At 32.6% G+C, this 24,278-nt stretch overlaps 1 protein-coding gene across 19 annotated transcripts in view; it reads right to left on the reverse strand.

Moving 5' to 3' along the window:
* Positions 1 to 24,278, reverse strand: part of mamo (maternal gene required for meiosis) — a 144,366-nt gene that overhangs the window by 59,048 nt on the left and 61,040 nt on the right. The gene's annotated exons all lie outside the window — the stretch shown is intronic.

The following is a 24,278-nucleotide window of genomic DNA, read 5'->3' on the forward strand; positions in this document are numbered from 1 at the left end:
TGTACACATTAGAAATCGACAATAGGGAGTTCATTACTGGTAAGCCGGTGTATGCTTCAGAAATCAATCGGTAAATCAGTACTCCAACCGTTAAATGAATCTTCAAAAATGCTGATTCTATCATATATAGATTGTTGCCATACTAAAACGGTGCTAAGTGATACAATTTATCTAAGAAAAGATCTGATAGATATGAACTAACATAAGACGAACCTCAACTGATCACTGAAACAATAGTCATTAAAAAAAGTTTTTTAAAAACATACCTCTTCTATAATTTGTATACATATAAAATTATTATTTAGAATAAAAATACCAATAATTTTATTTTACTACCGCCATCTATGTTTAAAACTAAAAACTGGATAAACGTCACCCACTTTTCAGAAATTCAAATTTCAAATGCGTCTTACACGATATTTTTGCACCATCGTAATGGTGGAGGATCCATTTACTTATATTGATGACCAAAATGAGCAATATGACAAAGTATGAAAGCGATCGGATAAGAGGCAAATTTTTTCATGAATTTTAATCTTAAAGAGGTATGTAAAAATATTGTATGTCAAAAAAAAAGTTTTATCAAAGAGTTCTGTTTATACAGAACTATTTGATAAAACTGTTTTCAACTTTAAAAAAGGTTCACAATTGGATTCATTTAAACACCTCGAGTTTGAAATACACACTATTTGTATGCTCAAATTAAGGGCGCAGACAAAGTGCTAGTACGCCTAGTCTATGCTATGGCGATCCAGGTCAAAACTCACCTCAATGGAGTGTTTTCAGTGATAAATTTTCCTTGTATTGACATTGTATCCCATACTTGAAGTAATGTAGAAAAGTATCTATCTAGTGCATACCAGTAGAGAGGTCGTGGGTTCAAATCCCGACTAAATACGCTGCTGGCGATATCTTATGGTTATTACAGCACAGATTGACCGTCTCCTGTTAGAATTTTCCAATTTATCTAGCTTTTTATCTTAATTGTTTAGCCAATTTATCTTAATTGTTGTGATGGATCCTATAAATCAGTATCCTTCCCCTCAGTGTCTCGCAAATTCGAGTTATTAGCGTCTAGAATTTGTTGAACCTTATAAAATGCTACCTACATAATGTATTTCTCGCAAATTTGCTGTGTACTAAAATTTTTGTTGGTTGTCCATAGTTGTCTCTACTGTATTATATGTAATACTATGTTTAAAAAATTATAAGTACTTATGCATTTGCAAAAATAGTCTGGCCATACATGTCACTTTGGGGTTATTCCTGTCATGGCACATATGATGTACATATGTATGTAATAATAAAAAACAAAATAATAAATTTGATGTAAGACACGCCTATTTACAGCTGGAGTCTACCAAGGCATGCCGTGCCGTACAATTATCTCTGTTTGCGCCATAATACAAAATTCTGTTCCAAATTCATGAATGTTTTTAATCTACGTTAATTTTTGTTTTGTTTTATTATTATTTTTTCTAAGATTTAATCTTACCGGTAAATTGAAAGTACGTCAAATTTATATTCCTTAGTATAATTGTACAATAGTCTTCATCTTGGAGACTTCACGTATGATAAATCTGATTTATAAATGCATTGTATTCTACTTCAAATATAAAACTTCAAGGCTCAGTCGTGTATAAAATAGATTCTGCAGGTAAAATGGCAATCAAAATGCACCTGTCTTCTCCGAAATCGCTGTAACGTAGAATTATACAATAGCACTATATATGTATATATATATATATTATATAATATATTGAGTTAATTGCCACATCATTCATCTATCAAAAAAGTAGAATTGGCAACTTTAAAAATAACCGAAAAAAATCATCAATTCCTACACAACAAGGATTTTTAAGTCGTGAAGTTCTTTTGAATATTGATTTTATTTTCACGATAAGACTATATTCGTCTAAAAAAATATTAAAAATTTGAATTTAGTGACCCAAAGTTGAAAAAGTGTGGACTATAGTAATACACACAAAATCAATTAAACTAAAAGCGAGAGATACATTATTTAGGTAGGAATTTTATAAGATTCAACAAATTCTAGAAACACGAAATTGCGAGAAAATAGGGAGGAGGATACCGAGGTATTGTATATATATATCACAACAATTAAGCTAGATAAATTGGAAAATTCTAGCAGGAGAAGGTCGATTTGTGTTTAAGTAAGCACCGAGATCTGACCAACAGCGTATTTGGCCGGGACTTGAACTCGTGACCTCTGTACTGGTAAGCAATTTCTCTTCGAGTGAATATATATGTACATATATAAAAGTCTTTAGTGCGTAGAGGTATAGTCATCATAGTCATTAAAAAGTCTTTTGAAACTATAGATAATAATAATAACCAAGGAGATTCATTTGTAACTTTTTCTCAGAACGTCTTTATGTCTTTTATAAAATTTTATGCCTTTGAAACTATACTAGTAGTAATATTTCCTAGGAATGCATTTTACCATTATCAAGAGGCTTTTACTTTCCAAAATTAACTGCATAGAAATATGTTTTGAATAATAGGGTTATTATAAAAATGGCGTATGTATGTATGTACATAAGGTTTACTTATTTAGATGCCTGCGGCGCATGAGTTTTCTTTCATAATTATTTAACATCTTAGAAAAGAGGAATATTTTAGTTTGAAATTCCCTCCCCTGCAAAAAGGCTTAGAATCATTAATGTCCATGTTTATTTTAAGGCCATGTTTTTTTTTTAGATAGTTTTGCACACGTAAAAAAGCGCTAACACGCCTAATCTATGCTATAGCACTTAGGTGAAAAATCTTTGTATTGACATACATATGTAGGTTTGACAGTGATCGTTAACGGTGTGAGATATACTTTTTCACCACAGGAGGCCAAGAACGCACCCGTGCCGTAGGATTCAGTGTGATTGTGCCTTTAAGGTCTATTGAAACTAGCATAGCACGTACCGGCAACTGCACGTAACCAGCAGTAGGAAAAGTATTATTTGGTACATTTTATGTTGAAACATTCATATATAACGCGGCGTAGACGTAACAGCAGTAACCGAAAAAATCTATTCATACTATAAAGCAGGACATGTCACAGTAAGGTATCAAGCAAAACCGGTTTGCTTTGGCCACTGTGGAAATCTTCAGTAGTAGGTAGTGCAATATACTAACAAAAGTGCGAATATTTTACAAAAATTATGACAATATTGACTCAACGGTACAAGTGGGTATATCACGCCAATCGTTAGGTATATATTAGTTATGTATGTAGGTATAATGTATACATATGTAAGCTGATTTTGCCTTGCAGTCGGCCAAAACTTGTCCAAACGTACTGGAGAAATGTGTAAGTGGCAATGGTTAGTAATATTCCTTTCCTTTTGGTTTACTTTCCTTTATTACGGCTTAAAGTGGAAGAAAGACTGCCGGTCGTATAGCGCAGTGCAACTGGTCACATCACTGAACTATGTAGTATCGAGCTGATAACAGCTATACAAAGCAAAAGCTAACTGACCGTAGCCCTCTATTTATACATATAATATAATACATTAAAGTGGAGAGTGGTCATAACAATATGAAGATTATCTACATGCGTTGCTGTATAGTATGAATGGAAACGGTCGTTTACGTGAGCTGATGTTCTGCGCTGTAAATGTGAACTGCTGGATAGTATGAATATACGCTTAGACCCGGGCCGCACTGTGCAACTTTGTCGGCCGATTAGTTGCGCGACACGAAAAAATGTATGGAAATGTGTGCGACAAACAAGTTGACGGGTGTAGCATGTCCCATCTACCTGCATGCTGGTAGGTCTGGTCGCCCTCAACTAAGTCGCTCGCAAGTCGCACGGTGCGGCCCGGCCCTTAGGGCGAAATCACACAGCGTGGGATGTGGTACGTGAGTTTTTTTTATATAGTTTTAAGCATATAAAAAAAAAATATGGCGTTCATGGTATCATACCTGGTACCGTCTTTTCAAACGGAAACATTTGAGCTGTTTCGTTGAAATTCTATACTAGTGTTTATCCTTGCTTGATAGTGATATATTTCATTTGTTTTATATTTGTAAATTTCAATTTCTTCTTATATTCTATTTTATAACCTTTTCCAAATATTTTAATACTATAGTTTAATTATGCAATGTTCTACATATTTTGTCATGCCTTTATTCTTTACTTTTTAATTTGTTTTCCTTATATTTATCTTTTTCATTTTTGTAAAAATCTATTATTGGACTCGGATGTTACATATATTATTTATTTACTATTTGTTTTTTTATACATATCTATGTACATCCTAATAAAATAAAATAAAATATAGCAAAACGACCCTTTGGACCATTTTCTGTAAAATTTTATCCTTGCTTGACAGTGATCGATAACGGTGTATCGACAAGTTCTTCAAATATGTGATACACCGTTATCGATCACTGTAAAGCAAGGATAAACACTAGTATAGAATTTCAACGAAACAGCTCCTTCTGTTTCGTTTTGAAAGGACGGTACCATGTATACATATACCACATGATACCACGTATGTGAACAAGTACATCATATTGAATGTTTAAAACTATCTACAAAAAAAAACATTCCACATACTACATACCGCGCTGTGTGATTTCGCCCTTATTCTTTCAGGGGCCGGTATAGTCAAGTATCACTCTTACACTTTTCACAGGTTGGTGGCCGCACTTGAGAGCCCCTGCTCTATACGAATCGTCACATTGGCTTGTTAAGATTCATCATTGTTGCCTATCTTATATAGGCAACAAAAACGCATAATATACAAAGTGTACTGGCATTATTTTTTCTAGATGCTATTACGTTCGCATGCACACAACACTGACGAGACGAAAGATCGCTGATGAGGGTCATTTGTGTGGACAGTGGTCGTCGGCTCCCACCCCTCCCCCTGCACACATAATGTTGGCAATAATGTCACGGCCACTTGGTTGCGAATTTCGGCAATAGACCAAACGGCAACGCGCTGCAAAAGTGTTAGTGGTGCGTGAGCGGTTTTTTAGCGTGTGTGTTGGTTGGTATCGTGACGCGCGTCAGCACCGCAGAATGCAGATCTAGCTGCGGAATGCGGCTGCCACACGGATTGCCAATCTTTTATCTAGCCACTTTTATCATAGACGTAGAGCTGCATCTATTCGTGACACAAATATTTAATATAAAAAAAAAAAATTTTTTTATTTTTTGATTAACCCTCCCTCGCCGAAGTGGGGTATGCAAGTGGCCCAATTTTTACGTTTTTCGTAATAGCTATCTAATTTATAATAACCAAGTATATATAAAATTTGGTGAGCACCCATCAGCCGGCAGTGGCAGTTTACTCTTGTTCGCTTTTTATTACACTAATGTATGTGCTCTTTAGGGGATAATTCGATAACTCGAAAAACTTCGATAACTCAAATCCTTGTATCAATGTGATGAAAATGAAAAAAAAAGTCAATAATTTCAATCAACCGGAAGTGGGATTTTTTCCTCTTAGAAAAGTCACACGATTATGACCACATGATTTTTTCCACACCACTGAACCTATCAAGCTGAAAATCTATATTTGTATTTCTTATATCCTAACTTAGAGATGATGAGGTTTTGGCTAGGATTCGTAAACCGCAAGTAATAATTTTTTTTAAATAATATTTCATTATTTTATTTTGACCTTTTAAATTATTTATATCTTCTTAATATTTTATTTTTATAATATTTATTATAAAATAGTTAAGGATTAAAAAAAAATTTAAACAAAATCCGACAGCCGGAAGTAGATTCTTTGTCTTGTTTAACCCTCCCTCACGCGAAGTGGGGTATGCAAGTGGCCCAATTTTTACGTTTTTCGTAATAACTATGTATGTGGTTTTCAAAGCTACTATATTTCTTGTATTCCTAGAATGAACTACAATAAATTTATTTTAATATATTTTGTATCATTTATAAAAGGGGTACATCGTAAAAACATACATTTATACATTTCTACGTTCCAAAGTATGATTTAAAGGCGGTAGCGATAGGTCATGTTTTTGACTGTTCGCTTGCATATTCTTGTTGATCGATGAATCAATGCGAGAGAAAGAGACGGCTATATTTTCGTAAGCTATTGTTTTCGTCGCTTTTGGCGCGTGGCTATTGAGTCATGCAGTCGCCTGTTGGCCTTACTTATGTTGGTCGTTATTTTTAATACAAAAATAGTCAAAAACATGCTATAGGGCCAAAACTTTTTATGTTGATGTATAAAATGATTAAGAAGATATATATTGAACCCATTTGTATTGAGAATAGCTGTATTTTGATTAAAAAATACTGGGGTCTTACTCGACCCCGGTTCGGGACACTCGTTCGATCTTAACGCTCCGTCCTTCAAAGGTTAAAGCTATGTCAGGATAATTCAATGCGCCTCCCTGAGCATAAGTGAAATTTAGATGACTTTATCAATGCGTATTGGATGAGTATAAGAAGTATTTGAAACAAAATTCGATACACATACCTGCTATGAGAACGTTTTCAATACACGTTTAAGCGCTAATGTAGGGAAATTCACACATTTTGGATTTTCAATGAGGCAAAAGCTCTACTACCGGTTGCCGGATCTTATTCAGAATTATGTAGCTATCCATATGCGGCTTTAAGGATTGTAAATAGGTTTTTGAGCTCTTTTTCCTATTATGCGGTAGATTAACATTAGAATAATATAATACTATGATTACTAACCAAATTAAATTAAATTGTAAAATAGAAAATGATCAGTAGATCAGTAGCTATTAAAATAGATATAAGATGTATTGTGAACATAATTTCGTAATAATAAAAAGCATTTAAAAATCAAAAAATATGCGGCTTTACAATTCAATTCAACAGTGGTTAAAGTAACTTTTTTCACTCTCATCTTAATATTACAACATTTTATACTTTTTAATTTACGATTTTTAATTCACTAATAGATTAAGTGTTTTGTCCAAATCGTAATTTGATCTGTCCGCACAGTGCTTATTCGGTCTCACAGTCTCATATTCCAAGAGCTATCTGACTTTTTAATGAAATTGTTGGTATCATGACAGAATGTGAGATTCTTTCACCTAAGTGAGCGTAGGTTATCAGTATCACAGATTATTTTAATCAATTCATCTGGTAGCCTGCGCTCATCATTGGTTTCATAATTGGATGTGATATATGATTGAATTTCGATCTTCTCTCTGCCATTCGAGTTCTTCGCGGGTTATTTTTGGGTATATACTAATATATACCCATATATACTAATTTGAAAAAACTGCATGCCATAAATAATATTCCGTTTGTTACAGACATTACTAACAAACTAACCAGTAGATTCTATGACAGAATCACTAATAACCATACTAACACACTTGTGAAGAGTCTCGGTGATTACAACAAAATGTCTATACCCTTCAGGTATAACACACAGATTACCTAAACAAAATCTGCTTTAAGTCATCGACTTTAGAGAGTCTTTAACTAATATTATGTATTAGATGTATCATGAGCATTTATAAGAATTGTAAATAGGTTTTGAGTTATTTTTCCTATTATGCCGTACATTAACATTAGAATAATATAATACTATGATTACTAACAAAATTAAATTAAAATTGTAAAATAGAAAACGATCAGTAGATCAGTAGCTATTAAAATAGATATAAGATGTATTTTGAACGTAATTTAATAGCACTAAAAATACAGAAAATACCGCATTTTTCGCTCCGATCTGTATGTACACACACACACGGTCGTTATTTAATTTTAAATAAATTTTATTGCATGCCTATTTTCATTTGGAAATTAATTATATACAAAAAAAAAACAGTTCACTTAACGAGTACACGTAATAAAAAAAAATCATGGGCGTGAATGCGTACACTAATAGGGTTTACCAGTCTGCGTGTCGTTACATACATAATGTATTCCAGCAGAATTTGAGCCGTACTTTGGATCGATTTTACGATAATTTGCGATTATTATTAACGAACACACAGTAGACGAAAGCCGAGTTTTAAAAGCACACAAGAGCCAACTCCACGACAGACATTCCCATGGATCGGTGAGGAGCAGGCGTGAAAATGAATTAAATTCAAATACGAAACAATGGGGCACAGCATACGCAAAACGTACAGATGGGATCGCTTCTCACGGTTAAATATTTAACCGGTCGACTGCAATTGATTGTCGACTTACCGATATATCGAGATCCACGACCAGATACAGACACAGACGATGGACAAACGCAGATGTACGAAGATCGGTATCTCAAAATGATCGTTTAATTTTCGGCCGAGTCATCGAACCGATCCCATCTGTATTGGATAACTGAACTGGTTAAGTCGCGTAACCCACCACGATGTGAGCCAATTAATATAATGACGTGCGAATCAGATGAATCGGCGTGCATAATCAGATGAAACAGTTTAAAGTCGTGAAGATGCACACGTATGTATTTGCGTAGAGGAAAACGTGGGATTCGTGAGGTGGGATTATTCAGTGTGTAATGACGGGTGCAAATATTGAGCGTTTTGTATAATAATTACCATACTAAATAAGCGTACGCGATTATTGGATATCGAATAATGTTATATACCATGTACAGTACGCTCTCGATTATCCGTGAATAGTGCAAAATACCGTCTTTCGTTTGCAATGTTTTTAGCACCGATTATTTTTATTCGAACAATGGATCAAGGATTTGTTCCACCGATGGAACAATCGTCTTCTTGAAGTCCTTGCTAAAAATAAAACTGACGATACATATGTACATACATACATTCGAATTAACTCAATCTTGATCCAAAGAAAAATTTTGGATATAATTTTATTACATTTTATACCAGGAAGGCTTTAGAGGTAAACCCCAGTGCGCCTTCCTGGCCTTACAAACAATACAGCATTTGTATTATACAAGTCGCTGAATTACGAGACATTGAAAACTCGCAAATTAACGAGACATCTGTGAATTGTATGTACATTAATCATATTCAAGTAGTGGTGACATAGTAAGTAGGAAGGTTTTTAGCCAATTTTTAATCGGGAACCGTTTCAACAATGAAATTAGAGAAAATTGGAAAACTCTGATAGGAAACGATCAACCCGGAGTCAAAAATATCCAGGACCAGCAGCACTACGGATATATTCAGAAAAATTCTTGTCAATCGAGGTCAGTTTATGGGATCGAACCCGGCGCCTCTCGGTGTTAGGCAAAAGCTTAACGACCGAGCTATGCTGCTGACTTTATATGTATATGTATAATGATCCAGCAACGTTCATTGTAATTAATTGACAATTAATAAATTATTACATAATATCAGAAAATTGTTAAAGACATAAACCAGCAGCGTGGTTCGGTGGTTGCGTTGATATTAAGCACCGAGAGTACGCAGGTTTGATCCCGTGAGCTGACGGCGATTGAAAAGAATTTATTCCGAGTATAATCTTCAATACTGCTGGTCAGACTTGGATATTTGTGACTCCAACTCGATCATTCCCTACCAGAGTTTGCCAATTTATCTGATTTTCATTGAAACTGTTCCAACAAATTCGCAATCTTGACCCTTTTCATGCAAATTTCGAGTTTTTCACCATCTTGAAATTCGACGATTTATAAAACCGTTTTTCAAAAATGCAAATTTATTAAAAAGTTTGTAATTGACCAGGAAGACAAATTTGGGTTTGCTTATTAGGCCTTCCTGGTATACTTTCGTATCCTGGTAGCCAATTTATCTGATTTCATTGTTGAAGCGGTTCCTCGATCAAATTGGCAAAAATCATCCTACCCACTATGTCACCACTATTTGAATATGATTTCAAAAATGTATTATCTACCTACATATATAGCATAGATGTCTCGCCAATTTTCTTATATATATACATATGTATGTAGTATTTGTACTATGCTTATGTATATCTGGTCAAAATTACGCGTTAGAGCATTCTGTAATGTCACTGTGGCTAATATGTGAATAAATATATCGGGAGAATGTTTATTCCATCTGTAATAAAGGTGTTTCTAGAACTTTTTTAATCTACTAATCGTTTAGTTAACTAACATATTGAAATGGCCTTGACTTCACTTCGCAGTAGGAATAATTGTGGCTCTCAATTCGTAGATGTAAATATTATGGTCCAATCTTGTTTCATTGCGGATATATTGTATAATTATCCGATATCGTAATGAAATTATCCGAAGCTTATCTTTTATATATATATATACTTGTGTGCATCTATCAAGAAAAAAAATCGTATTATAATGCTTCTACTTATTTGAATAGCAATGAAGAATAAATTTATTTAATAAAGTGAGATACACTTAATATATTAAGTAAGTAATCTTACTTTGTTATGAAAAAATGAAACAGTAATGTTAATTTATCATATAATATATGTACATATATGTTACAGTTGAAGTGTAACTTCCAGTTGCAATATATTTTGACTTCCAGTTGTAATATATTTTGATATATAACAACTGAAAATACAGTTCAACTATAAGTTGGTGACAGATTATACGGAGAGGTTAGGTTTTCGCCAAAACGTTACTCGACTGAGTTGAAAAAATACCAATTGAGTTGAAAGTCCCATTTTTGTTTTGAACACATTATTAGAGTTATAATAATACAATCCACATTACATTAAATATTTATTAACGCATTATTGAATTCGAAAGCTTTCGTAAAAACATCAGATCTGTCAAAACTCAACTTTTATATTACAATTGGCGCCCATTATTAAAAGTGTATTTGCGCTTGTTGAGATATAATTAAATAGTTGAATTGTATTCGAATATGAATGATTTAAAACCCCATATGGAATAAACACACTTCGACTGTAACATATACGTATGTAATATATTTGAAAATTATCTAAAATAACGATTCAATTAATATATGCTATTCGTTTTAAAAAAATAATGCCATTTTGATTGAACAAATAATAAATAAATAGAAAATAAAATAAATAGGCACTTAAATAAATAGCACTGAAAATAAATAGGCACTTAAGAAAATGTTTGGAAAAGTAGCGCTACATACATATATACTCTGTTTTTGATTTCATTTGAACATTTTGATCATTTACGATTTTTTCACATGTATAAAAAGTGTCAGTATTTAACGGAAAATTTAACTTAATGATTAACATTGAATAAAGGAAATTCTTCCACAGAAAGGGTTTTCGAAGTATAAAATATTTCTAACCAAAAGAGTACTATATTTGAAACACTACATACATAATTATGAATATGTGAAAATTATATGAGATAGCTTTGATTAAAACTTAAAGTAATGACATGTCTTAGGCGTTCGATGGATGTTTTTCGCACAAAAAATGATTCCCAATTGTCATTTTCTTAGAGAAACCATGCTTTTTTGCTCTCTCGCTTTGAACACTGATGGAGCAGTCTATTGTTATTTAAAAAGTATCCTTCCATCTTTGATAATGCCTGTTTAAATATATATATATATCGTATGAAGTTGCGTGTGTGATGCGAGAATGTCGCACGACAAGTCGGCTGTCATCACATCGATCTGACAGACGATTTTGATGTAATTTTAATGATTAAATTCTTCAAGTGTCATATCGGAGACATTTGCTTATATTATTATTAAAATCTAGCACCAATGTGTAGGTAAAAACTAATAAAAAGCTTGTAAAAAAGTAACTTTATATCTGAAATCAATATTTACAGATCGATAAACATTAAATTATTTATTCATATCATTTATTACAATTTTGTTACATCATTCATTTTGAAGAGTCAAAGTTTCATTACCATAAAAGACTCGCAATTTTTCTGTTTTAAAAATGAAATTGATACATTCATGCAAGTTTATGACAAAATGTCTAGCATCAATTTGAATTTTATAAATTCGAAAATCATCTAATTGAATAATGAAAATTTCCTTAAAAAACAGGCAGGTGGGTTTTAAAGTGGTATCAAACTACTTCGTCCATATTTGCAATTAAAATAAATCGACATCTACATACATACATATTGTATTTGAAGAGTCATTCGGTTTTTCCGCAATTAAAAAAAAAGTTTATTTGGACATATTTTAAATTCAAATCACGCATACAAACATTGCAAAGCGTTAAAAATATATCGCAAAATGAACGGACCGACTCTGAATGCAAATTTTTTGACTTTAAATTGAAAAAAAAAACACACACACACACATAATTCCAAAACAAACAAGAAAATACTACTTAATGATGCTACATTGAATACAATATTTTATCACAATTACTAATTATTATTATGTACGGTAAGATTTTATCGACCGTTCTGTTATTGACTTATTAACAAGGTAAAAAAACCTACGTACATACATAGATAAGGTAAAAATTACCCCGATGCACATGATGGTAGACGAAAATCATCATTTTATTAAATCACCGTGTGTGGCATTAGATCACCGTTACAATTAGCCGACGATCAAACGATGGTCATATACTCATTGTGTGTAAAATTTTATGTACCGTGATGATGTATGATTTAATATATTATATAATAATTTTATGAAATAATAAAAAAAACGCGTTCATATTGTATATATGTACATATAATAAAACACGTTCTCGGTGGCGAACACACTTATATTTAGTTATGATAATTGATGTCAGCCATAGCGAGTGACATGTGCGTGGAACGATGATTTTAATTAATACCGAACGACACGACATTCAAGGAAACGTCGATGATAATCTGAAAAGAAACAAGAAAAAAAGATCGACGATGACGCTTCTTCCGAATTGCATCATTCGTGGTGATTTTTTTCCGTTTGCATTCATGTATTATGATAATTCAACTTGGGATGATTTCATTTGTGTTATTGATAGGCGTATTGACGCAAAGTTGTATCATTTCAATTGAATAGATTTTAGAAAAATATTATACGTCTCAGTTGAAATTGTTCGAGGAAAATTTGTATTATTATTTACAAATGATTCAATCAAATTTCAAGAATTCAAAAAAAAATGCACATTTATTATTTTTTCAAAATTGTCAACAATATTCGTGTATCCTTCGTATATTTATTTATTATTTTTATAATAATAATAACAATAATATGTCCAATGTGACCTGACAGGCTGCCCCGTAGTGTCAAACCAGTCTTACAAAAAAATAAAAGAACAATAAAAATGTCAGATCTGACATATTTGGCCAAAAATCAATATATATCGTGTATTACCCTACAAGAAGCTACACGCCAAATTTGAAATTTATATATACATATGAGAGTTAAAACCATAAATATTTATATATTAGAGATAAAGAGAACCTATAGAGCAAATTTTATAAAATATAGAGTGAATTATAGGCGTTTAAACAATTAAAATCAGATATGGCCATTTCATGGCGAAAAGGTTCAAAAATTTCATGACACGGGACGAACGCTTGTTAAATAAACGTCAAGAAGGTTTACGGGCCCCGTTTTATAAAACGCGTTTTATACGATATTTTATCTCCAACGTAATGGCAGACGATACATTAACGTATATTGATGACCAAAATGAGCAATATGGCAAAGTATGAAAACGATCGGATAAGAGATAAGAGATATAAAAAATGACCACTAACACGAAATCCATGTGAAATGCAAAGGAGGTTTGTAAAAATTACCAATCATTCATCTCATTCAATATTTGTATGTATATATTTATTATAGAAACTCTAAAACTGTAAAAAAAATTAGCCTATAGGATAAAAAATAGTACTGATGTTTTTCCGTTTGCATTTATGTATGTATTATGATAATTCAACTTGGGATGATTTCATTTGTGTTATTGATAGGCGTATTGACGCAAGTTGTATCGTTTAAATCTAAATATAAATTGAATAGGTTTTATAAAAATATTATACGTCTCAGTTGAATGGTTCGAGGAAAATTTGTATTATTATTCACAAATTATTCAATCAAATTTCGAGAATACAAAAAAAAAAAGAAAAAAAATGCATACATTCATTATTTTTTCAAAATTGTCAACAATATTCGTGTTTACTTCGTATATTTTGTATATACATATGTACATATGTATGTATTATAGAAACTCTAAAACTGTAAACAAATTAGCTTATAGAATAAAATAGTGCTGATTTTTTTCCGTTTGCATTTACATATGTATTATGAATATTATGATAATTCAACTTGAGATGATTTCATTTGTGTTATTGATAGGCGTATTGACGTAAAGCTAGATTTTAGAAAAATATTATACGTCTCATTTGAAATTGTTCGAGGAAAATTTGTATTATTATATACAAATGATTCAATCAAATTTCGAGAATCCAAAAGAAAGATGAAAAAAATGCATACATTTATTATTTTTTCAAAATTTTCAACGACATTCGTGTACATATACTTCATACGATAATTGGATTATTAGTCACATTGCGATCGCCCAAAAGACAATTTTTGCCATGAAAATCGCGAATTACGGAATACTTGGCACTCGAGTTCTCGTTAGTATGATGGATTTTTCGGCTGCCAGATGTTCCGTTATAGATTTTAGTGACTTTTGGGCGAGCGCTTTGTGACCAATAATCACCCAACCGTACAGCGGCATAGCGAGGGTAAGGACGAAGACGCACTGAATGGTACGTGGTACGTGTTTTTTCTTAGATACTTTTAAACGTGTGAAAAAAACGAAGTACCTCTATCTAACCCATATATGTCTGTACATGTCCCAAAAATTGACCCACGGAGTGTTTTCGGTGATATTTTATCCTTGTATTTATCCTTGCTTGACAGTGATCGATGACGGTGAATCCCATATTTTAAGTAATGTGGGAGAAATATATTGCACGTGCAAGCACACCCGAATTTGGTTTAGGGAACACTCACTGTCATAACGGGGCGCCAAAAACATGACGTTTCGTACCACTCAGTGTGTTTTCGCCAGGGGTAAGCATTTTTTGCACCGCCCCCAAAGCTGGTGCGCCCGGGGCATCGATACTTCCATCGCCCCCTCTCCTTGCAATGCCACTGCTTATATTTGTTTATATTTATCAAAGTAAAAATTAAAAAGTAATTATATTTTGAATTTTTGTTTTAGTTTGGAAATAAATTATAAATATAAACTTTGCACATTAGCATATTCAAAATTTGAAACGAAAAAATTCAAGGGATATACATATGTACATTTTTATAAAAAACACGATTATAAAACATTCTGGGTTGTATTTTTTAAAACTATAAAATACACTGCGCATGTTTTTTAAAAAATAAATTTATGCTCTACTAAAAAATTGCGTAGCGTCCTAAAATAATTACTATTACGTGAAAATTTTCGGTTGGGATACAATTTTTAAAAACAATATGCTTTTTAACATCTTCTAAAGGAACACTAAGAAAGATCGTGAGATTTACCAAGTGACTTGTATTTAATTATTGGAAAAGCAAATATTTTTTAGTAAAAGCGAGACCCAATTTAATGTTCTAAATTTATGAAATAACTAAATTCATTTTTAATACTGAATTAAAAATATAAGAATATACATACATACACACATAATAAAAGTATCTATAATAAAACTGAATTCTTCAGTATTAAATTTTTTATATGACAAAATAATACATAACCGTTTCGAACAAAAAAAACGATTTTTTCATACATTTAATGTATGTTTTGGTTCGTAGAATCCGTGACGTTAAATTTAATAAAAAAACAAATGAATATTGAAATAAATTTAAATAAAATAAATTTATTCAAACAAATTTAATAAATTATTCACCATTAGATCTTAATGTTTAAGCGGTTTATATTACAAATACCGAGCGAAGCCGGGTAAAAACACTAGTAATATATAAATGCACATACATACATATGTGTATAGTCAATGTAAGTAACAATAAAATTTTGCTTACTATCATTAAATTTTATCAATTTGTTTTTATAGAGTACAAAAAACATTCATGAAAATGCTTACGTTAAAAATGACTCATCCAACTAAGGCGAAGTAGGCACAAAAAAATCAATTAAGGCAGTTTTCACACGCGCCAATTAATAATACGCATCGGAAACCGCAAGAGGATCAAAAGACCACCTCAATTAAGCGATAAACAACAACTATAGTCTATTTACAAAAATGACAACCTGTCAAGATAAAAACATTACACACAAGCAGGTGCAAAAAAGTCAGTACGCACGTTCTGGCAGAATTATGAGCAGATAGCACGAAAAAAATTAGGGTGTCCTCGACCTTGGTCACCCCCCCCCCCTCGCTATACATATGTAGTGTTTCAGCCAACATCCAAAATATTAATTCACCAACTGGCAGAATTGAACGCGATTATTCAGAACGGACAATCGATTTTCCCAACGATGTCATTAGGTTGGCTTTGTAATCGCCAATCAATGGCGAATGTCCCATCAATGGTCACTGTCCCATCAATGGTCACTGTCCCATCGATGGTCAAATTTCCATTGTCATTTGTGCAAATGTCTGCGGTGGCTTGCCAAAAATTGCAAATCATCAGGATACCAGGATACTAAATTATACCAGAAACGCCTAACAGGTAAATCCTAAGGCGCCTTTCTGGCCAATTACATCGATAAACATTTTTTACAGAGCTTTATAGAGACTATGGACAGATTGACAAAAATTTTACAGCACTTTATATATGAATGTATATAACCAGTAGTGTGGACTAGTGGTTAGCATATATGCTTTCGGACATAGTGGTCACGGGTTCGAGTCCCACTGGTTGATGCTGCCCAGACCTTGGTTTGTGGCTCCAGGTCGATATTTTCCTATCAGAATTTTCCAATTTAAATTTAAATTCTCTTTTGTTCCTCTACGCTCTCCAATACTAGAGTTAAGGACTTTTGTATTTACCATATAATCTTCATTTATATTTTTTATCTTATCTGAGACGTCTTGCGGTATATTACTTATTACAAAATGACCAAACTATAAATGAAAGTGGGAGTCTATAATATATATATATGTATATATATATATATATATATATATATATATATATATATATATATATATATATATATATATATATATATATATATATATATATATATATATATATATATATAGATAGACTCCCACCAGCAGCAGTTTGGACTATTGGTTAGCATATATGTTTTCTAACATAGTGGTTACGGGTTCGAGTCCCACTGGTTGCTGCTGGCCAGACCTTGGGTTGTGACTCAAGGTCAATCGTATCCCAGAGTCACATATTCGAGGTCTGGCCAGCAGCACTGGGCAGGGATTAAACATGGTTTGAAAGCATTACATGCCAATCTATACCAATTTTTTTACATAAAATGAAACATTCATAAATTTTAAAATAGAAGATGCGATACAATCCATCGATACGCGAATTAGTTTATGTATGCAAATTAAAAACGAAAACGTCCATAAATTCTAAATAATACGGCAATAGATCGAATGCATTTAAAAATTACAGAATTTTATTCCTCCGCATTGATTTATTAAAAATGCCGAGGAAAAAAATGGTAAAATATTCGTCTGCCGTGCGCGAATGGACGTTGTGCCATAAATTTATGAGTTTGCATGAGCGAATTAATTACTATTTATTTTTTGAATAGCAAACTCGTTCAGAGTACTTCACGTCAGTTTCGAGAAAATTATAAACACAAGTGCTTTCATATATATTACATAATATAATCATAATAAGTCGATAATACGTCGGAAACGTCAAAATTATATTTCAAGGGCGAAAATTGTGGGTAAAAAAAAAGTAACTCCGTCTATGAACAAAGCAATGACTTTACGGCTGTGCGATTATTATCAACACAAAAAAATGATAAAAACAAACGTTCAACAAATAAATAATGTATTTAAAGGTAGCTACATTATTATTTAAAGAAATGATAAAAATAAAAACTTGATTATACTATATATGTATATTAAGGTTTTTACTAACCTCTTATTAAGTTCACATGGTTTTCGTGTTAGTGGTCATTTTTTATATCTCTCATCTCTTATCCGATCGTTTTCATACTTTGCCATATTGCTAATTTTGGTCATCAATATACGTTAATGTATCGTCTGCCATTACGTTGGAGATCAAATATCGTAAACAATGCGTATCAAATATCCAGAATCTCGGGTACGGTGACGTCTATGACGGTACGGCAAGCTACCATCATCTATCTTCAACCTTTTCGCCTTGATATGGCGATATCAGATTTTAATTGTTTAAACGCCTATAATTCACTCTATATTTTATAAAATTTGCTCTATAGGTTCTCGTTATCTCCAATATTTAAATATTTATAGTTTTAACTCTCATATGTATATATAAATTTCAAATTTGGCGTCTAGCTACATGTAATGTAATACACAATATATATTGATTTATGGCCAAATATGTCAGATCTGACATTTCACGGCTAAAAGTATATCTCTTTACGGAGTTTTATCTGCGAGATAAGTATTCAATAAGAAGTTATGTTGTATCTAATTGTTAATATGATTTACAATAAGCTTACATACATTTAGTTTTTTACAATAGGCTAACATACATACATCACATACAATTAGTTCAACAGCTACCCATAACCTCAAATTTCATTGTTTATTTCTCCAAAACAAACTTTCTAACCAATAAAAGCTTCATATATGTACACAGATCAAAGAGTGATATTTTTTATTAGTTTCACGTCATCAATTGGTCTGACAAACTTAAACTACATTCTTCTGATCGCTTTGAACCATTGCCATTTTGCGAGGTTTGGCCGCCGATAGAGATTTCAATAAACACGTTTTAGAATCCAAAAATTTTAGAGACGGTGGCAACTTACCCTTTGCCCTTTAAATTACAAACCTCTTCTTGCTTCAGAAACGATCTGTTCGTCTGACGAAATTTGGGTTCTTATCCGATCGTTTTCAAACTTTGCCATTTTGCTCGGCTTGGTCATCAATATATTTGGAACACATTGGCGCATTTGTCCACACTGTTCCCATCGTTTTTTCCCTTTTCGCCACCCACTTGCTATGTCAGATTTTAATTGTTTAAACGCCTATAACTTTTTATTTTTTCCCTCTATATTTTATTAATATCATATACATATACAGTGGTGACACGACAACTCGTTCACAGATTTTCCGTTAACCGAGGATGCACTCCAGGCATTACGTATACGGCCATCTCTTTCTCACTCCGTCTGTTCACCAAGAACTCGTTTACTATGCCATTACGTATGCAGCCATCTCTTTTACAGACCGTCTGTTATCGGTGAACAGACGGTCTGTGAAAGAGATGGCTGCATACGTAATGGCATAGTAAACGAGATCTTGGTGAACAGACGGGATGAGAAAGAGATGGCCGTATACGTAATGCCTGGAGCCCATCCTCGGTTTACGGAAAATCTGTGAACGAGTTGTCAGGTAACCATATACAGTGACATCTACCAATTCAAAACATGTGCTTTTAAAATACCAATTGAGACGCATAGTACAGCCAGCTGTGTATGGCTCGGTGGTTGCGTTAATACTAATCAACGAGAGGCTCCCTAGTTCAAGCCCTGGGTTGACCCTGATTTAAAAGAAGTGTTTCTGTATTAATGCTGGGCAGACGTGAATATTTGTGATTAATATCAGAGTTTCCCAATTTATCTGATTTCATCGTTGAAACATCCTACTCACTATGTCACCACCATTTGAATATGATTTCAAATTTATCTAATATGTATATTTAATTTCGAAAGAGACTTTGAAAGTATGTAATGTTGGTTAGTAACATCGAAAACAAATCAAAATTTCTATGACTATGATTCATATCGAATCGTAGACAGTATTTTTGACAAGCCATTTGCAGGTTATTTAAAGGTAATTCGTTCCGAGCGCATACAAACCGACTTGCACTGCTCGTGGGATCGATTTTTCCGACTTTTCCCGAGACAGACACGGTTCAAATGGCACATGACACACAATGCACCTTCATCATGACAAACGTGAATACACAAATGCGAAAAAAAGTAAGGTTTCGCAACGTAACTGTGCGAGATTAACCCCTCGCGACTTACAACGCATTATGCTGACACACTTCACGGATAAGCTTTATTTTATAGCAGCATTAAAATACATAAAAAATACGAAAAATCAAATTAGCGACAGGAAATTGGACAGATTTGATCATTGGTCTCATTTCTTTTATATAACGGACGATTCGAGTTAGTGTTCATTTTTTTTTATACAACACATGAAAGTTTGATTTATGGCAATACAGTATCGTCCATACAATTTATTGGTTAAAGTGTGGTGTTTATCGATTAAACCAGCAGCGTGGTCTAGTCGTGAGTGTTGTATTCTTTCGTGCAAGGTGTCACGGGTTCGATTCCCACTAGAGTCTCGTTGTTGGCCAGGCCTTGGTTTTTGTAGAGGTCGATCGTTTCTTATCAGAATTTGCCAATTTTTCTGATTTTCATTGAAACGGTACCTGTAAAATTGGCTTTTCCTCTCCAGTTTTATATTGCAAACTTTGAGTTATTGTTATATCGCAGGTTTCGCCAGATTATCGCCAGAAATATAAAATCAACGAATAGTTGACAAAAATCCAACCGACCACGTTCGAAGTGTCAAAGATTTGGCCATAACAACTACATATATTGATCTACCTCGATTATAATACTAACATTTCAACATTCATTATTAACACTATGAGTGAACTAAAAATATATATATGAGACATAATGAGAACCTATGAAGCGAATCTTATAAAATATAGAGTGAAAAAAGAATAAAAAGTTATAGGCGTTTAAACAATTATAATCTGACATAGCAAGAGGGTGGCGAAAAGGGAAAAAACGATGGGAACAGTGTGGACAAATGCGCCAATGTGTTCCAAATATATTGATGACCAAACCGAGCAAAATGGCAAAGTTTGATAACGAACGGATAAGAACCCAAATTTCGTCTGAAGCAAGAAAAGGTTCGTAATGACATATTTGGCCAAAAATCAATATATATATCGTGTATTAGCCTACAAGAAGCTACACGCCAAATTTGAAATTTATATACTATATGTACATATGAGAGTTAAAACTATAAATATTTATATATTAGAGATAACGAGAACCTATAGAGCAAATTTTATAAAATATGGAGTGAATTATAGGCGCTTAAACAATTAAAATCTGATATAGCCATATCAAGGCGAATAGGTTGAAAAGGTTGTAGCTTGCCGTCACCGTCATAGACGTCACCGTACCCGAGATTCTGGATATTCTAATATTTAAATATTTATAGTTTTAACTCTCATATGTATATATAAATTTCAAATTTGGCGTCTAGCTTCATGTAATGTAATACACGATATATATTGATTTTTGGCCAAATATGTCATTGAAAATGCTTTATATTGACTGTAGTCCGTGAAGTGATTTGTCGTGACACTATACGGGCTCGATGAAGGAAACGCGCATTGTTCGCGAAATCTTGGCAGGCAATTGTGCATCATTGGTGATAATGGTAGTTGAGAGTTTGCGGGTAGCTGTTGCCATGCGATTGCTAGCACAGTTTATTTATTTATAGTGGCGCGAGGTCAATTCAGTGCGGCCGCACCCTAACACCGTCTAAATTCGCACAAGTCAGATAAATATGGGGATAAACCCCAAACTGCAACATCACCACTTCCCACATTTCCCAATAAATCAAACATAAGATATACGTAATAATAAAATTACAAAAATAAATAAATAAACGTCAGTTTACGAGCGTTGCAACGCATTTGAAGCGAACAAAATGCCTAGAATTCTAGATTGCGAATTACATATATTTTAATAATTCAATTCGAGCGGACATAATTGAGCCGAGTCATAATAGCAATTAAACTAGGCTTTTACACAGTCGTAAAACGCTCTTTACAACGATTTGATATGTTTACGAAGGGGAAACGTATGAAATCGCGTGCGTGTGGACTCATAAGCGTGGAGTGCATTCAAATCAATTTCATTTACACGTACATTTCCATAATGCCGAACGAGTTTAAATATACATGTATAATATATGCGACGAAAAGCATGTCTTCAATATATAATATATCGCGTACTTACATACATATATTACGCATACTTATGCTGCACCTGTATGGAATAATGCCTTCTAAACTAACTATTCAAAGCTTTAAGTAATACGAATTGAATTAATAAAAATCGTTTATGACATGTCTATTTACATAAACTAACCTGAAAAGATTACATACCCAAAGAACATTCCACTATAGTCGAACCGACCCCCATTCGACTCATGGCCCATCGCATTTCGTTTCAGATTCGCATTGCATTTTGGCCAAGAAATACAACATTGTTCGTGCGTATGGCGGTCGGAATAAGTTGAATTTAAGTTTTGAATTCGTGTTTTGAAATATTTACATAAATAAAATTTTAATATAAAATATGTAAGTTGTTGATATTATTAATTTATTTATGGAATATGTATATATTTTATATGAATAGAAACTTATATTTTTAGACGATAAAAGTAATGGTCAACGTCATGTTATGGACAGCAAAACTTACAGTAATTTAATTACAGACCTTGCATTAAATTATATTGTAATAATATTATAGGTATATAGTTAAATAAGAAATAATTAAAAAAAATACATATATTATTTTACGTATAGCGGTTGGTAGAATTTGACTTTTATTTTGAAAATGGTTTATTATTATCAACTACTATTTTCCTACAAAGCAAAAAGGTTGTCGATAGTGAATAATTTATCATATACATTTGTGCAGATTGAAACGCGGCAGGTTTTATTTAGCTTTGATAAAATCTAAACTTATGAAAATACACATAGCTTCAACTTGTCTCTTTATGTACTTGCATTTTATATTTAAAGTGATGTTTACACGAAGCATACTAATTTGAATAGTTCTTGATATTCTACGCATAGATATAGTAAACCTTTTGCCTCATATGTAGATAATAAGTTAATCTCAGAAAGTCTTACTTTTTATTTCTATATATTATAAAACATCAATTTTTGGGTAACATTTGAGCATTTCCATCTCTAATTTACCATTCATTCGACCAACTACTAAGAATTGTAAATAGGTTTTTGAGCTTTTTTTTCCTATTATGTTGTACATTAACGTTAGAATAATATAATAATTTGATTATTAACAAAAATAAAATAAAATTGTAAAATAGAAGATGATCAGTAGATCAGTATCTATTAAAATAGATATACCTAAAATGCATTGTGCACATAATTTAGTAATGATAAATGGCATTTGAAAATTAAAAAAAAATTAATTAGACTACTTTTTGTTATACTAAGCATACATATACATACTAGGGTTTCTGACCCGGGTCAACCCGGGACAGACATTCCCGAGAAGTCACGGAATTTTTGTTGGCCCGTGTCCCGAGAATTCTTATCTCGAATCCCGGGAATTGGATTTAAAAAAATCTTGAAAATATACAACATTTTCACGACTGCACGAAAGGAAATAATAAATCAAATTCTCAAAGGTTTGTTGTTTAGCAGTAAGTACAGCATATTCCTCGAACGTTAAAATTTTATGAGCATAATGGTTCTGTGCGTTTGGCCAGAATCGTTTCTTGTAATTATATTTTTGGAAAATCTCAATACTGAAGGACTTGACCTTACCGATGAATTATTCTGAGAATTGAAAATTAAAATCGAAAAAAGAACAAACCTAAAACTGATTTTTTAATTCTAATTTTATACCGAACAAAACATTCTTTAATTAAAGCGAATGTATATCCTACGGTGAAACTATTATAAAGCGAGTATATCCTTCTTCTATTGACGATTCCATAATGGAAAAAACTTTTAGATTCGGATAAAGATGAAACAATTGTGTTTGACGATAATTTCTATATAAAAAATATATTAAATTGAAAAAAAATGTTTTTTTGACATGTGTCCCGGGATCCCGGGAACGATCCCGGGCTCCGTCCCGTGTCCGGGAATTGAAAAAGTCCGGGAATACAGAAACCCTAATTACATACATCCATTCATCAACCTTCAACTTTTTATTTAATGGGTTCATCTTAAACATTTTCCTTGACTTATGCTAAAACATTATAATACCAACTTGTATACACTACAAAATTGAAATGATAAAAACCAACTGCTAGCAAATTAAACACCTTCCGTCTTTGTTTATCAACCAATATTACAGTTAATTTTCAACATTCATCGACCAACAACATTTCACATCCACACGAAAGGCTTACATTGTCTTTCATTTCAATTCAATTCAGTCATAATACGATAAATCGTGTCTAATAATAGACATAATTGATAGGTTTGGCATTGGGTAGTAACGCATC

The sequence above is a fragment of the Arctopsyche grandis genome, chromosome 1 (genome assembly GCF_051622035.1).
Source record: "Arctopsyche grandis isolate Sample6627 chromosome 1, ASM5162203v2, whole genome shotgun sequence".
Classification (NCBI taxonomy): domain Eukaryota; kingdom Metazoa; phylum Arthropoda; class Insecta; order Trichoptera; family Hydropsychidae; genus Arctopsyche; species Arctopsyche grandis.